General features: G+C 37.2%; 1 protein-coding gene across 1 annotated transcript in view; it reads right to left on the reverse strand.

Moving 5' to 3' along the window:
• plekhf2 (pleckstrin homology domain containing, family F (with FYVE domain) member 2) overlaps positions 1 to 18,380 on the reverse strand; it is a 218,134-nt gene that overhangs the window by 88,765 nt on the left and 110,989 nt on the right. The window lies entirely within an intron of this gene.

An 18,380-nucleotide genomic window follows, 5' to 3' on the forward strand; every position in this document is an offset into this window, starting at 1 on the left:
AAAGCAGTTTAATACAATAGGCTTAACATTTAGGTGGAAATCATTATCCATTTTGTTTTTAGGATTCTTTAATGAATATGAAGTTTTATTCGAAATTATAACTGGGTCCCAGTCTATAAATATATATATAGCCTATACGCAAAAACATATACCAGAAAGGTGACATGGCCCTTCTATATATATATTATGCCACATTTAACAAAACATTCAATTGCATTAGAGAAAATAAATGCAAAAATTGAAAATATAATTTGTAATGGCTTTTTTAAATGATTGCCATTTGGTGTGATACATTGCAGTGAATTAATACATTTTAAGTGGCCCTTAAGTGTCTAAACTCTAAGAAATGTTTCACAGCAGTTTTACATACATACACTGATCATTTTATATAATTTGTACCCATAGAAATGCACAAACCTGATCTAACATGAAGCCATTTTGTCACCTCTTCACTGTGTAGCATGCGAGTATCACGGCATGGGGGAGCTGATGTACCTTTTGGTGGAGTGACAAAGGAAGAGCACCAAGACAAACACATTTGAATTGCAAACTGTCCTAATGAGGGCGTTGAGGTGCTGTTGTGACGTCTGAGTCCCCTAAAAAGCCACTGGAGTTGTTGCTGTTTTCACCTCCAGATCAACTTTAGAGGAAAGACGATAAAGACAAGCTCCTTTTGATATACAATGTGTTTTGACAGGAAACTTTTACAGCAGCTCAAGTTTGAGTATTTGCAGGAGGCGTTCAGTTCCATGATAAAAGAGTTTTTCTTATTGTTAAAGTTGGATAAGGCATTGGTCTCTTGCCATGTTGTTACATATTACACTCATTTGATAAATGTTATTGCAGTGGTCAGCTGGTGTTTGCCAGACATGTGGCTGGTGATGAAGACATGGACTTTCCTTACAATGCCTCTGTTGTGCGAGTTATTGTGTAGTTCTGGGGAACGACTGTCCCCTCCTTATTAAGCTTCCTACCCCTGAACTCCCAACCCCCTGCAAGACCCTCCGAGACAAAGAACCCACTCCAAACACACGCTTTTACTTTTAATGATGCGTGTCCCACATACCGGTGGCTTGGAGAACTTTCAGACAGATGGAGCCAGCGAATAATAAAATTAAAAAGTAAAAATAATTTTATATATATACACACAAGAAGAATTTACGATGATGGTGACTCAAAGACACCTTTACAAACATATATAAACTCAGCAAAAAAAAGAGAAACATCCCTTTTTCCTCCCAAATAAGCTTTACAGATACTGGAAAGGGTTTAAACAATGTTTTTCATACTGGTTCACTGAACCATAAAGAATTATTGCAATGCAGCTATAATGGAACAGTCCTTAAGAAGACACTAACAGTTTACAGGCAATAGAAACAGAAGGTCACAGATCCAATAACTCAGGACATTAAAGAGACCTTTCCACCGACTCGGAAAAACACGAGATGAAAGATGCCCAGGATCCCGGATCACCTGTGTGAACATGCCATAGTCCTGCAGATGTGACCAGAGCAATAAACTGCCATGTCCGTAATGTGAGACACCTGAGACAGTGATCATCCTTGCAGTGCTAAACCATGTGTATATGTCCACCCAGGCGTGTCCAAGAACTTGCAAGTGCCTTGGTGGAAGAGTGGAGTAACATCTTACTGAAGATCTGCAAATCTACAGTCCACGAGGAGGAGATGCACTAGTAAAGCAACTCCTGGCCACACCAGATACTGACTGCTACTTAACATTTTTTAATTTTATACAAATTCATACAAATATTTACACTTGGTAAGAAATTTGGAAAAAGCAGTTTAAAGTGAGATGATGATTTTTTTGCCTCATGACACCCAGTATAGTATGACTTGACTCCAAATAAGGAGAAATACACTGATGATGAGCCAAAACATTATGACATATACCTGCCAAACAGAGGTGGGCACAAATACATCAAAAACTATTTTGTTACAAAATACAAATACTGGCTCATGAAATGTAACAAAATAAAATACAAAATACTGATGTGAAAAATGTATTTAAATAAAATACAAGTAATTAGTATTTTGAAAATACAAAAATACTCCCACAATAATCTTAAGTCTTTTTTTTTGTATTACTGAAAGGTCAATAACACAAATATGATAAATGTGTAAATTCAAAATGGCGAAGTAGCAAAATAAAAAAGTATGGCCATTTCACTAAATCTCTACAGGGCCTGAAATAGCTCCCTCTGACGTAAATGGCATGTATAGCTAAGTTCACATCAATGGTGTGGTAGTTTTATACAAAATCAATATCAATATTTCTCATATGTAATACGTTTATATTGTGAACGCTTGCTTAGCATGGAGATTTCAGTGGAGTTACGACAGACGCGCTGTTTCATAATAGGTAGGGCATATGATGTCCTTTTAAGAATGACAACACAGTGCATTGATCTCATAAGGCACAATTATTAGGTGTTCAAGCACGAAGTGCTGAAAACCTATTGTAATTGTAAGGATTTTTATTATTAGGTGTTCAAGCACGAAGTGCTGAAAACCTATTGTATTTGTACTGATTTTTATTATTATTATTATTATTATTATTATTATTATTCTTCTGCCGTAAAACGCATCGTGCAGAACAAACCGTAAGTGCTGGAGCTCTGAAACTTTGTCAGAGGGTAGTACAAAAATCGAGGAGAGCCTCAGAAAGTATGACCCCGATTGGCCTATAGGTGGCGCTACAGCAATCAATTGCGCGAAACTGCTCATAACTCCTAAACCGTATGTCGTAGACTCAAGTGTCTTATATCATTGGAAAGCTGGAGGCCTGAAGAACAAAACGTATATCTCCGATTTCATTTCCGGTATGCAAATTTTTCCGCCATTTTGAATTTTGTCAAAAACCTACTTTTGCGAACTAGTCCCTGGTTTTTCGCCCGATCAAAACCAGACAAATGCATACATGTTCTCTGGAGTCTGAATATCAATAATCATTGAAAAAAAGTTGAATTTTCGATTCACGGTCGCTAGGGGGAGTAAAATGATCGTTGTGGGAGGAGCCTATTTTACTAATATGGCTATAACTCGAGAAGTAAATGAGATATCTTCACCAATCTTGGAACACATGTGTATGAGTTCAATCTGAGGTCACAGTAAAAAAATCGCGTCGACCTAACACTAGGTGGCGCTATAACACACAAAAAACCTAAATCGGGCTATGACCACCTGACCGTTAGTCCGATTGACTTAAAAATTGGTATGCAGTGTCTTGGTCCAAGGTGCCATGTATGTGTATGAGGAAATTGGCGTAACTCAAAAAACATGGCCGCCATCGGCCAATGAATTTGAGCACCTATTACACGAGGTTAACGGAGGCCAATCGGAACGAAACTCGACGGACATGTTTGACTCATGGCCCAAGAGGTCTGTAAGAGTTTTGAAAGAAATTGGCCACTAGTTGGCGCTAACGAGTTTTACGGCTCTGTAATCACGTGGTGTTGCACACATCCCGAAAATATGCATATCATTTGATAGATCTCCTCAGGATGAACAACTTTCCCTCTAGAACCATTGCTGTCAATCAAATCGTTCATTAAATATTCACGAATATGTTAAAAACCTACTTTTGCGAACTAGTCCCTGGATTTTTGCCCGATTGGAACCAGACCAGTCTAGGACAATTCTCTGGACTCTCTAGATCAATAATCATTGAAAAAAAGTTGAACTTTTGCATTTTTCGTATGGCTATAACAGGGTCATTTAGAAAAGGGGCGTGTCAAATACACACAAAAGCCTATAAATCATAAATAAAAACTCAGAACTAAACAAAAATTGGTGAGCATATGTGTCATAACATGGTGAAGAAGCATGCAAAGTTTCATGGAGATCGGACCATAGTTGGCGCTATAACTGTCAAAAAGCTTTAAAACCATACATTTCCTATGGCAAATTGCCTGTATTGGCTGTAAATGCTGATCTCTTAAATGAATGCTCAGATCTTCTTTAAAAAAGGTCAAGAACATGTGTAATATCACTCTGTACGGCATTGAAAAATTTCAGACAAATCAGACAAAATTTGCCTCTATAATTAATTGTCACAGGAAGCCTCAAAACGAAAGTAAAACATTGGGCCACGCCCCCCCAAGCACGAATTCACTCATAACTCGAAAACGGAAAGTCTCTGCCCGCTGAAATTTTGATGGTAAGGTCCTCTCGGGGATCTTGATCCAAATCTTTCGTCGCGGGGCTCGGGAGCGCCCCCCCGCGGATCGCTAATCTGTGAGAACCCCAACTTGAAACGGCTGTAACTCTTGATCCAGACCATCTAGATCCTTGTGGAAGAGCTTGTTGGAAAGGGCTCGTCCTCATCTAGCTTCGATTCGAGTTTGGTGCGATTTGGCCTGGGCATTCCCGAGATATAAGCCCACAAAGATATGCATTTAAACGGACATTACTCCCGACAGCAATCACTCAGCAACACGGGAATGGTCTTGTTCAAGAGGGCTCCTCTAACCCTATCTAAGTTCTGAGTTTCAGATTTTTTCACTTTCTCGTTCCCGAGATATAAGTAAAAAAAAAAACGAATTTCCTGTCATTCATTTCAACCGTTTATGTAGGCTGTAAAACCGCTGTTGTCCACTAGAGGGAGCAACAGCATTAGATATTTTTAATCTTTTTTAACCAGTTTTCAGCAATGGCTAACAAACAAATGCTTATAATATAATATTAAATAATGATTTATTAGAAAGTTTAATATTTTTACATCACAAATAAATATCTGAAATGCTTAAGGACCACAAAAAGAGATTTTCACAATATCATAACCCACAATTGTGTGTTTGTGTGTGTGTGTAAGCATGCATAATGGTATTCACATTGAAAGACTGGTTTGCTTTAGTGCACAATACTCAGGGTTTCTGCAGGGTTTAGTCAGTCAAATTTAAGACCTTTTAAGACCTTTTTATGACCAATATTATTTAAATTTATGACCTACTCGAATTACGAAAAATAACTTCCTTTCAAAAGTCTTTTTTTATTGACTTTCATTAAAAGTAATAAGTTTAATTATTTAAAGGTTCCATTTTCTTAAGAGTAACAAACTGAAGGCTCCCTTTTCCTAAGTATCAATAACACAGGAACAACACAACACTTATCACGATAATATCAGTCAATATCGATAATTATGACGATAAATGTCAATTCTTTATTTCTTTGAACTTTGAAGGCAGATTTTTGTTCCTAACTGAAAGTTGTAGAAACCAGAGCGTTAATTGTGGTTTTAAACTACTCTTTATTGTCAAAACATATCATGACAAACACTTGCCAAACAGGTGAACATTTCACAAATCTGAGGTAGAACATTCAAACATTTGTATTTTTTCCTTAACAAAAATAATATCTTTATTTCAAAATTAATTTCTTAGTTTCTGCATGTGCTAATGGGGGATATTGTTTCAAGTCTTGAAACAGGTTTGTGTTGCCTGGCTTTGATGGCACGTATCTTTATGAAATGTATGAAAAACAGTAGGCTATAGCCTAAATACATAAATACTGTAATTATATTCCATTAGTCCTTTAATACATTGTCTACATTAATAATATAATACAATTCAATATGTATCCCACATTTCATGGTGCAGTTAATATTACTAGGCTAACGTTACAGTAAAACCATGGTAAAGGATGTAAATGTGTAGATGGAAAAGCTTTCTGACTGTATAGTTGCGCACAGTGTTTCTCCTGTTCGTCAGCGCTGTTTCATCTGCCTTTAAACTGGTTTAAATCACTGAGACATTTGTGTTCTTCGCTGAATTGAAGTGCTTCTCACTGGATCTCGTGATCGAGACTGATCAAAGTTAACCATAGACAGTAAAAGAACGTGTCTGCTCTAGTGAGCTTGATCGCGCTACGCTGCCGTTTGGACTTTGAGCCGAGCGGATAAACGCTCCGTGAGGCGCGCGCGGTTCAAATGAGTTTCGTTCCGCTTTTGGCGCATAAACATGATCTAACATTTATCGAACTCTTGATATCGTTTTATAGAGAAAACATTATATCGCGATAATGAATGAATGAGCATATCAATTTAAGATGTGGCTAAATGTAATTTATGACCTTGTATGGAAAAGCCGGACGTTTTTATGACTTTTTATGACCCCGCGGAAACCCTGATACTGATTAAACCAAGTAGTTCAAAATAAAAGTGGTACTATAGCAATAAGTGGTCTTCTACTACCCTCTGCTGGACATTATACTTATTAATAGTCTTTTCACATGTGCTTTTGCATTCATATATTCAGACACTAAAAAATAACCTTATGTGACAATTACTATAATAACACAATCATATTTTGTCTTTCAATTCACTTTACTGTTCTGAAGCTTCACATAATTGCTAACAACGTGGTAAATCATAGTAAATCATGCTACAATCCTGCTGAATCATTCTAGAATGTGGTATATCATGATAAATTATTGTGTAACATTCGGTCACAACAAGGTAACATCAAGGTAAACTAAGACAAACCATGGTAAACTGACTATTGTAGTACATTGAGAAATATGAATCCTGAAGGACAATTGCAGTAAACATTTCTTTTTTCCATCACATAGTTCAAATATCTGTATCTACAACAGAATGTGTGTGTGTAGTCCTAGGTTTCTGAATAAATGCTGAATAATCTGATTAATAGCTTGCAAAGACATTAAATGCTTATAGACCATTAAAATATATTTATATAATGACTTTGTGTGTATGTGTGTGTGTGTGTGTGTGTGTGATCAAATGTCTACATATGAGTGTAAAAGCACCTGTGAAAACACTTTATTAATAAGTAGAATGGCCAGCAGAGGGCAGTAGAAGACCACTTATTGTCTCACTCTCATTTTGACACACTTGATTTTCAACAGTAAATCAAAGCACTAAAGCAAACCAGTTTTTCCATGTTAACTATTATAACACAATCATTTTTTGTCAGAGTTTATCACTTCATTTTTATTGGCCCTTCACATCAATGCAGCAATGTGGTAAATCATGGTAAATCACGATAGAAACATGGTAAATCATAGTAAAAAATACTATTACATGGTGGATCATGGCAAATCATGCTAGCAATGTGATGAATCATGGTAAATCATGCTACAATCCTGGTAAATCATTCTAGAATGTGGTATATCATGGTAAATCATCCTATAACATGGGAAATCATGGTAAACTGTGGTAAATCATGCTAGATTCATGGTAAATCATACTGGAACATGGTAGATCATGAAAAATCACACTAAATTTGGTATATCATGGTAAATCATGCTAAAACATGGTCTATTCCATCTATGATGTCAATGTTTAAATGCTTGCTACATAAAACTTAATGTCTTTTGATGCTTTTGTGCTTAACGGCCTTAAAGGCCTTAACTGCTTGAACACCGCTAAATGCTGCTAGCAGCTTTAATTAGGTGTTCAAGCACGAAGTGCTGAAAACCTATTGTATTTGTAAGGATTTTTATTAGGTGTTCAAGCACGAAGTGCTGAAAACCTATTGTATTTGTACTGATTTTTATTATTATTAGGTGTTCAAGCACGAAGTGCTGAAAACCTATTGTATTTGTACTGATTTTTATTATTATTATTATTATTATTATTCTCCTGTAAAACGCATCGTGCAGCCCAAACCGTAAGTGCTGGAGAGTTGAAACTTTGTCAGATGGTAGTACAAAAATCGAGGAGAGGTTATCAAATTATGAGCCCGATTGGCCCATAGGTGGCGCTATAGCAACCAATTGCGCGAAACTGCTCATAACTCCTAATCCGTATGTCGTAGACTCAAGTGTCTTATATCATTGGAAAGCTGGAGGCCTGAAGTAAAAAACGTATATCTCCGATTTCATTTCCGGTATGCAAATTTTTCCGCCATTTTGAATTTTGTCAAAAACCTAATTTTGCGAACTAGTCCCTGGTTTTTCGCCCGATCAAAACCAAACAAATGCATACATGTTCTCTGGAGTCTGATTATCAATCGTTATCGAAAAAAAGTTGAATTTTCGATTTCCGGTCGCTAGGGGGAGTAAAATGATCGTTGTGGGAGGAGCCTATTTTACTAAAATGGCTATAACTCGAAAAGTAAATGAGATATCTTCACCAAACTCAAGAGACATGTGTATGAGGACAGTCTGAGGTCACAGTAAAAAGATCGCGACAATCGAACACTAGGTGGCGCTATAACATAAAAAAAACATAAAAAGGGCTATGACCACCTGACCGTTAGTCCGATTGACTTGAAAATTGGTATGCAGTGTCTTGGTCCAAGGCCCCATGTATGTCTATGAGGAAATTGGCGTAACTCAAAAAACATGGCCGCCATTGGCCAATGAATTTGAGCACCTATTAGACAAGGTTAACGAAGGCCGATCGGGACGAAACTCGATGGGCATGTTCAACTCATGGCCCAAGAGGTCTGTAAGAGTTTTGAAAGAAATCGGCCACTAGTTGGCGCTAACGAGTTTTACGGCTCTGTAATCACGTGGTGTTGCACACATCCCCACAATATGCATATCATTTGATAGATCTCCTCATGCTAAACAACTTTGCCTCTAGAACCATTGCTGTCAATTAAATCGTTCATTAAATATTCACGAATATGTTAAAAACCTACTTTTGCGAACTAGTCCCTGGTTTTTCGCCCAATCGGAACCAGACCAGTCTAGGTCAATTCTCTGGACTCTCTAGATCAATAATTATCGAAAAAAAGTTGAACTTTTGCATTTTTCGTATGGCTATAATAGGGTCATTTAGAAAAGGGGCGTGTCCAAATACACTCAAAAGCCTATAAATCATAAATAAAAACTCAGAACTTGACAAAAATTGATGAGCATATGTGTCATACCATGGTGAAGAAGCATGCAAAGTTTCATGGAGATCGGACAATAGGTGGCGCTATAACTGTTGAAAAGCTTTAAAACCATGCATTTCCTATGGTAAATTGCCTGTATTGGCTGTAAATGGCCTTTTCCATCTATGATTGTAAAATTTTCATATCTTAATTTTTAAAACCAGTGCAGTACAATTATCTGGACTCTCTAGATCAATAATTATCAGAAAAGGTATCATTTTTTCATTTGAATGGCTATAATAGTGTAAATTGGATGGCTAAAAGATTTTGGATGGCTATAACAGCCAATAAGTGGTATTTTACTGCCCCCTGCTGTCATTTCATCATACTACTCCCTAATATTGTTATATATAATTGAAATGTAGACTTTATTAAATCATTATTTTCACATTTACAATCACATTTTGTCCAAATTCATCTATTGGAGTATTATGGACTGCATTTATTTATTTTATTTATTACTATTTACAATTGTGTCACAGGAAGGCTGAAAACGAAAGTATAACGTTGGGCCACGCCCCCCAAGTACAAATTCACTCATAACTCGAAAACAGAAAGTCTCTGCACGCTCAAATTTTGATGGTAAGGTTCTCTCGGGGTTCTTGATCCAAATCTATCGTCGCGGGGCTCGGGAACGCCCCCCGCGACGAATTCTTAGTTAATGTTAACTAATGTAGTTAACATTAACTAAGAATGAACAATACTCCTTCAGCATTTGTTAATCTTTGTTAATGTTAATTTCAACATTTACAAATACTTTATTAAAATCTTGTTAACATTAGTTAATGCACTGTGAACTAACATAAACTAACAATGAACAGCTGGATTTGTATTAACTAATGTTAACAAAGATGAACAAAAACAGTAACAAATGTATTGCTCATGGTTCATGTTAATACATTAACTACTGTTTAATAAATGAACCTTATTGTAAAGTGTTACCGACATTTTTAATCTTTTTTGTCTGCTTTCAGCATTGGCTAACAAACAAACGCTTAAAGCTATTTTTTTATTAGTTTTAATATAGTTTTATATTATTACATCACAAAGAAATATGTTAAATGCATGCTTATACACCATTAAAAGAGATTTTCACAATAACATATCCCGTGTGTGTGTGTGTAAGCATATGTCTACATATGAAGCACTTGTGTGACCAGCAGAGGGCAGTAGAAGACCACTTATTGGCTCACTTTCATTTTGACACACTTGATTAGGGATGGGAATTGATAAGAATTTAACGATTCCGATTCCATTATCGATATTGCTTATCGATTCGATTCCTTATCGATTCTCTTATCGATTCTCATTGGGTGAGGGAATAAGTACAAATTAGTTTGTTTGTATTAACTTATTGAACTTATAACTTATTTTGTTTGTTAATTATTATTAACTCGCTGACACAGCACAGAGTATTAGGGGTGTGAACCTACAATGGTCTCACGGTTCGGTTCGATTCCGATTATCATGTCATCGATTCAGTTCAATTTGATATCTCGATGCATTACATGCACTGCATCCTCAATTTTACTTCAAAAGTGATGTGTGTGTGTGTGTGTGCGTTCGCGTGTTCACCCATTCGTGAAGTCGCAGTGACAGAAACAGTGACATTCCAGTTTAAGTTTCATGGGACTAAAGTCTGTTCATGATGTGTGGCCAAATGTTTCTGCATATTGGAGGCCCCCCCCCCCCCCCCCTTTGACGAAATGGAAATTTTACAGGTGTTGCAGCAAGTGACCATATTGTTATGAGGCGCCGTCATACTCTCATTGAGCATGTGCGCGAGTTTGAGTGTGTGTGTGCTCGCGTCTCATATTAGTATGTGCGTGGAGAGTTTGTGTGTGCGCGCGCGTCTCATATGAGTTTGTGTGTGTGTGCGCGCGCGCGTCTCATATGAGTAGGTGCGTGCAGAGTTTGTGTGTGCGCGCGCGTCTCATATGAGTTTGTGTGTGCGCGCGCGCGTCTCATATGAGTATGTGCCTGGAGAGTTTCGCGCATCTCGTGTGTAGAGTTTGCATGTATGCGTGAGCGACTTTAGGTGTGTCGTTGTGCATTTCATATGTATTTGTTTGAGCATTCAGCAGTATACATGTATGTTTGACTACTTAGTATACGTGTATATGTAAGTGTTTCATATATGTGTGCGTGAATGAAGTTTGATTTAAGCCCTAGACGGCACCTCATATATTGTCGTCTTTTCGCGTGAAATATAACCAAACGAGCGCTTCTGCCTCGATGTTATGTTTGATGCGTTCTGAATCAAAATAACGCAGCGCGTGTGTGACGTCATGACACATTTGCAACGAGCGGAACCGATAAGCGGAATCGTTAAGCAGGCATACTAACGGTTCCAGGGAATTGGTTAACTGGGCACCGGTTCTGAAGAAGAAAATTAATATAAAATAGTACTGCAAAAAAAACAGTTTACTGTAGTGTAAAGCTATTCTATTGCTGTTATATATTTATTGTCCAACATTTACATTTTAGTACAATTACATTTATTTGCTGAATTCGTTTATTTCATTGAACTTATTTTTGTATGTAAGGTTATGTGTACCTCCTGGGAAACGGTCTAACGTTATAACTTTATGAACTTACATCACTTTATTCTTCTTACCTGTCACACTTAATGTAGAGATTAATATAATTAATCAAATCCTTGAACTTCCCTGTCTCAAGTTATGTGGGGGAAAAGCCTAGTAGCAACTTCTTTTTAACGGATATAACGTTAACTGTTGTGAATTAAAATAATCACCTAATTATTTCAACCTAAAAATGACCTCTGCACTGGACTAAATATATGTACAATATATGACTGCCGAGTCGCTTTCACCCCAAAATGGCGGACGCGTAGGGCTGCTGCTGGGCGCTGGTGTTGCAATGGAACGTTCTATTGGCTTTCACTTCTTGTCAATATACGTTCTTTGCCTGAACTAACAATGAACAGCTGGATTTGTATTAACTAACGTTAACACTAGAAGTGCCAGAATTCCATAACTACTAGAACTGCCACAAGCGGTCATTTTGACCGTTAGATTGCAAACTCTATATCTTTAATGATAAATACCCAATTGAGAGATTAATGCATTTGTTGTATTAGGATATCTTTTAAAAACAAAACAACACCAAACTGTACATTTAAAAAAGTTTAATTATACATTTATAAATAATAATATCAGTAGCCCGTAATTATAGCATAGGGCCTATTCACAACAGAGCTATATTTCCATATCCCTTCAACATAACTCAGAACAAGATAATAACAACTAAAAGTATCTTATTTAGATATTCTTTTGACAGTGAGAGAGACAATGTCACGGTTTATGAATTCGCTGTCTCCTTTCTCGTCTTGTTGTGTGTGTGTGTGCGTGGTCGCTGATCAATGCAGCTTATCAGCACGTGCGCTCTGATCAAGGCGCCAGCTGCAACTGATCAGCGATTCGACCCTTTTCAGTGTTACTGTTCTCGCCTAGTCTTTGGGTGTTTCTCAAAACCAAGAATGCAAAGAACGGACTTGTGTTCTTCGGGAGAACGCTCTTGCTAGTTGTACTTGGAAGAATGAACTCACAAGGTGACGAGCACACAGAACGCTGCTGACAGTTTGAGACGATGTGTTCTTGCTGGTATTGCGCAATAATACCCCCGCACAGACGCCGTCTGCAGTACCCAAACATAACGAGAATTATTGACGATAACAGCCAGGCTGCAATGGTCTCTTGGCTGTGGGGAAAAACGAGTCTGTGAGCAAACTGGCCGGTTGGCTCGATAGCTAACGTTACACCCGCAGGCGCTTATGGAGATTCTCACTTCCGAAAACGTTTGAGCACATTTTCGATTAGCCATACATTTTCGTAAAAATGCCAATATTTGAAATCTAGACAGTTGATTTCTCGCATCAAATGTTCTCCGAAGTGAATTTAGTGATGAAATAGTGTACGTAATTGTAGAAAAACGAAATACTGTATTGACCTGCCTCTCCTTCCTCGAATGCCGAATTGAATGCTGGGATTTTTCTGCCGTCAAGTTCACACAAGTTACACACTGCATCACTTTCATTTTGACTCACTTGATTTTCACCAGTTTTCTGCACTAAAGCAAACCAGTTTTTCCATGTTAACTATTATAACACAATCATATTTTGTCAAAGTTTATCACTTCATTTTTATTGACACTTCATATTAATGCTAGCAATATGGTGCATCATGGTAAATCACAATAGAAACATGGTAAATCATTGTAAACAATACTATTACATGGTGTATCATGGCAAATCATGCTACAATCCTGCGGTAAATCATTCTAGAATGTGGTATATCATGGTAAATCATCCTATAACATGGTAAATCATGCTAGAATCATATTAAATCATACTAGAATATGTTCAATTGTGGTAAATCATGCTAGAACAGGATAAATCATGGCGAATCATACTAGAACTTGGTATATCATGGTAAACTATGGTAAATTATGCTAGATTCATGGTAAATCATACTGGAACATTGTAAATAAGGAAAAATCACACTGAAATGTGGTATATCATGGTAAATCATGCTAAAACATGGTCTATGATCTCAGTGGTTAAATGCTTGCTATATACAACTTAATGTCTTTTGATGCTTTTGTGCTTAACGGCCTTAAAGGCCTTAAATGCTTGAACACCGCTAAATGCTGCTTGTTATTATTAGGTGTTCAAGCACGAAGTGCTGAAAACCTATTGTATTTGTACTGATTTTTATTAGGTGTTCAAGCACGAAGTGCTGAAAACCTATTGTAATCGTCCTGATTTTTAGGTGTTCAAGCACGAAGTGCTGAAAACCTATTGTAATTGTAAGGATTTTTATTATTAGGTGTTCAAGCACGAAGTGCTGAAAACCTATTGTATTTGTAAGGATTTTTATTATTATTAGGTGTTCAAGCACGAAGTGCTGAAAACCTATTGTATTTGTACTGATTTTTATTATTATTATTATTATTATTATTATTATTATTATTCTCCTGTAAAACGCATCGTGCAGCCCAAACCGTAAGTGCTGGAGAGTTGAAACTTTGTCAGATGGTAGTACAAAAATCGAGGAGAGGTTATCAAATTATGAGCCCGATTGGCCCATAGGTGGCGCTATAGCGATCAATTGCGCGAAACTGCTCATAACTCCTAAACCGTAAGTCGTAGACTCAAGTGTCTTATATCATTGGAAAGCTGGAGGCCTGAAGTAAAAAACGTATATCTCCGATTTCATTTCCGGTATGCAAATTTTTCCGCCATTTTGAATTTTGTCAAAAACCTAATTTTGCGAACTAGTCCCTGGTTTTTCGCCCGATCAAAATAAAAAAAATGCATACATGTTCTCTGGAGTCTGAATATCAATAATTATTGAAAAAAAGTTGAATTTTCGATTCACGGTCGCTAGGGGGAGTAAAATGATCGTTGTGGGAGGAGCCTATTTTACTAAAATGGCTATAACTCGAAAAGTAAATGAGATATCTTCATCAAACTCAAGAGACATGTGTATGAGGACAGTCTGAGGTCACAGTAAAAAGATCGCGACGATCGAACACTAGTTGGCGCTATAACATTAAAAAAACATAAAAAGGGCTATGACCACCTGACCGTTAGTCCGATTGACTTGAAAATTGGTATGCAGTGTCTTGTTCCAAGGCCCCATGTATGTGTATGAGGAAATTGGCGTAACTCAAAAAACATGGCCGCCATTGGCCAATGAATTTGAGCACCTATGAGACGAGGTTAACGAAGGCCGATCGGAACGAAACTCGATGGGCATGTTCGACTCATGGCCCAAGAGGTCTGTAAGAGTTTTGAAAGAAATTGGCCACTAGTTGGAGCTAACGAGTTTTACGGCTCTGTAATCACGTGGTGTTGCACACATCCCCACAATATGCATATCATTTGATAGATCTCCTCATGCTAAACAACTTTGCCTCTAGAACCATTGCTGTCAATCAAATCGTTCATTAAATATTCACGAATATGTTAAAAACCTACTTTTGCGAACTAGTCCCTGGTTTTTCGCCCGATCGGAACCAAACCAGTCTAGGTCAATTCTCTGGACTCTCTAGATCAATAATTATCGAAAAAAAGTTGAACTTTTGCATTTTTCGTATGGCTATAATAGGGTAATTTAGAAAAGGGGCGTGTCAAAATACACTCAAAAGCCTATAAATCATAAATAAAAACTCAGAACTTGACAAAAATTGATGAGCATATGTGTCATACCATGGTGAAGAAGCATGCAAAGTTTCATGGAGATCGGACAATAGGTGGCGCTATAACTGTTGAAAAGCTTTAAAACCATGCATTTCCTATGGTCAATTGCCTGTATTGGCTGTAAATGGCCTTTTCCATCTATGATTGTAAAATTGTCATATCTTAATGTTTAAAACCAGTGCAGTACAATTATCTGGACTCTCTAGATCAATAATTATCAGAAAAGGTATCATTTCTTCATTTGAATGGCTATAATAGTGTAAATTGGATGGCTATAAGATTTTGGATGGCTATAACAGCCAATAAGTGGTATTTTACTGCCCCCTGCTGTCATTTCATCATACTACTCCCTAATATTGTTATATATAATTGAAATGTAGACTTTATTAAATCATTATTTTAACATTTACAATCACATTTTGTCCAAATTCATCTATTGGAGTATTATGGACTGCATTTATTTATTTTATTTATTACTATTTACAATTGTGTCACAGGAAGGCTGAAAACGAAAGTATAACGTTGGGCCACGCCCCCCAAGTACAAATTCACTCATAACTCGAAAACAGAAAGTCTCTGCACGCTAGGTAAGGTTCTCTCGGGGTTCTTGATCCAAATCTATCGTCGCGGGGCTCGGGAACGCCCCCCGCGACGAATTCTTAGTTAATGTTAACTAATGTAGTTAACATTAACTAAGAATGAACAATACTCCTTCAGCATTTGTTAATCTTTGTTAATGTTAATTTCAACATTTACATATACTTTATTAAAATCTTGTTAACATTAGTTAATGCACTGTGAACTAACCTGAACTAACAATGAACAGCTGGATTTGTATTAACTAATGTTAACAAAGATGAACAAAAACAGTAACAAATGTATTGCTCATGGTTCATGTTAATTAATACATTAACTACTGTTTAATAAATGAACCTTATTGTAAAGTGTTACCGACATTTTTAATCTTTGTTATCAGCTTTCAGCATTGGCTAACAAACAAACGCTTAAAGCTATTTTTTTATTATTTTAAATATAGTTTTATATTATTACATCACAAAGAAATATGTTAAATGCATGCTTATACACCATTAAAAGAGATTTTCACAATAACATATCCCGTGTGTGTGTGTGTGTAAGCATATGTCTACATATGAATGGAAAAGCACTTGTGTGACCAGCAGAGGGCAGTAGAAGACCACTTATTGGCTCACTTTCATTTTGACACACTTGATTAGGGATGGGAATTGATAAGAATTTAACGATTCCGATTCCATTATCGATATTGCTTATCGATTCGATTCCTTATCGATTCTCTTATCGATTCTCATTGGGTGAGGGAATAAGTACAAATTTGTTTGTTTGTATTAACTTATTGAACTTATAACTTATTTTGTTTGTTAATTATTATTAACTCGCTGACACAGCACAGAGTATTAGGGGTGTGAACCTACAATGGTCTCACGGTTCGGTTCGATTCCGATTATCATGTCATCGATTCAGTTCAATTTGATATCTCGATGCCTCAATTTTACTTCAAAAGTGATGTGTGTGTGTGTGTGTGTGCGTGCGCGTGTTCACCCGTTCGTGAAGTCGCAGTGACAGAAACAGTGACATTCCAGTTTAAGTTTCATGGGACTAAAGTCTGTTCATGATGTGTGGCCAAATGTTTCTGCATATTGGAGGTCCCCTCCCCCCCCTTTGACGAAATGGAAATTTTACAGGTGTTGCAGCAAGTGACCATATTGTTATGAGGCGCCGTCATACTCTCATTGAGCATGTGCGCGAGTTTGAGTGTGTGTGTGCTCGCGTCTCATATGAGTATGTGTGTGGAGAGTTTGTGTGTGCGCGCGCGTCTCATATGAGTTTGTGTGTGCGCGCGCGCGTCTCATATGAGTATGTGCGTGCAGAGTTTGTGTGTGCGCGCGCGCGTCTCATATGAGTATGTGCGTGCAGAGTTTGTGTGTGCGCGCGCGTCTCATATGAGTTTGTGTGTGCGCGCGCGCGTCTCATATGAGTATGTGCCTGGAGAGTTTCGCGCATCTCGTGTGTGTAGAGTTTGCATGTATGCGTGAGCGACTTTAGGTGTGTCGCTGTGCATTTCATATGTATTTGTTTGAGCATTCAGCAGTATACATGTATGTTTGACTACTTAGTATACGTGTATATGCAAGTGTTTCATATATGTGTGCGTGAATGAAGTTTGATTTAAGCCCTAGACGGCACCTCATATATTGTCGTCTTTTCGCGTGAAATATAACCAAACGAGCGCTTCTGCCTCGATGTTATGTTTGATGCGTTCTGAATCAAAATAACGCAGCGCGTGTGTGACGTCATGACACATTTGCAACGAGCGGAACCGATAAGCGGAATCGTTAAGCAGGCATACTAACGGTTCCAGGGAATTGGTTAACTGGGCACCGGTTCTGAAGAAGAAAATTAATATAAAATAGTACTGCAAAAAAACAGTTTACTGTAGTGTAAAGCTATTCTATTGCTGTTATATATTTATTGTCCAACATTTACATTTTAGTACAATTACATTTATTTGCTGAATTCGTTTATTTCATTGAACTTATTTTTGTATGTAAGGTTATGTGTACCTCCTGGGAAACGGTCTAACGTTATAACTTTATGAACTTACATCACTTTATTCTTCTTACCTGTCACACTTAATGTAGAGATTAATATAATTAATTAAATCCTTGAACTTCCCTGTCTCAAGTTATGTGGGGGAAAAGCCTAGTAGCAACTTCTTTTTAACGGATATAACGTTAACTGTTGTGAATTAAAATAATCACCTAATTATTTCAACCTAAAAATGACCTCTGCACTGGACTAAATATATGTATAATATATGACTGCCGAGTCGCTTTCACCCCAAAATGGCGGACGCGTAGGGCTGCTGCTGGGCGCTGGTGTTGCAATGGAACGTTCTATTGGCTTTCACTTCTTGTCAATATACGTTCTTTGCCTGAACTAACAATGAACAGCTGGATTTGTATTAACTAACGTTAACACTAGAAGTGCCAGAATTCCATAACTACTAGAACTGCCACAAGCGGTCATTTTGACCGTTAGATTGCAAACTCTATATCTTTAATGATAAATACCCAATTGAGAGATTAATGCATTTGTTGTATTAGGATATCTTTTAAAAACAAAACAACACCAAACTGTACATTTTAAAAAGTTTAATTATACATTTATAAATAATAATATCAGTAGCCCGTAATTATCGCATAGGGCCTATTCACAACAGAGCTATATTTCCATATCCCTTCAACATAACTCAGAACA

The sequence above is a fragment of the Rhinichthys klamathensis genome, unplaced genomic scaffold (assembly GCF_029890125.1).
Source record: "Rhinichthys klamathensis goyatoka isolate OS25496 unplaced genomic scaffold, OSU_Roscu_1.1 h1tg000006l_1, whole genome shotgun sequence".
In the NCBI taxonomy this organism is placed as follows: Eukaryota; Metazoa; Chordata; class Actinopteri; order Cypriniformes; family Leuciscidae; genus Rhinichthys; species Rhinichthys klamathensis.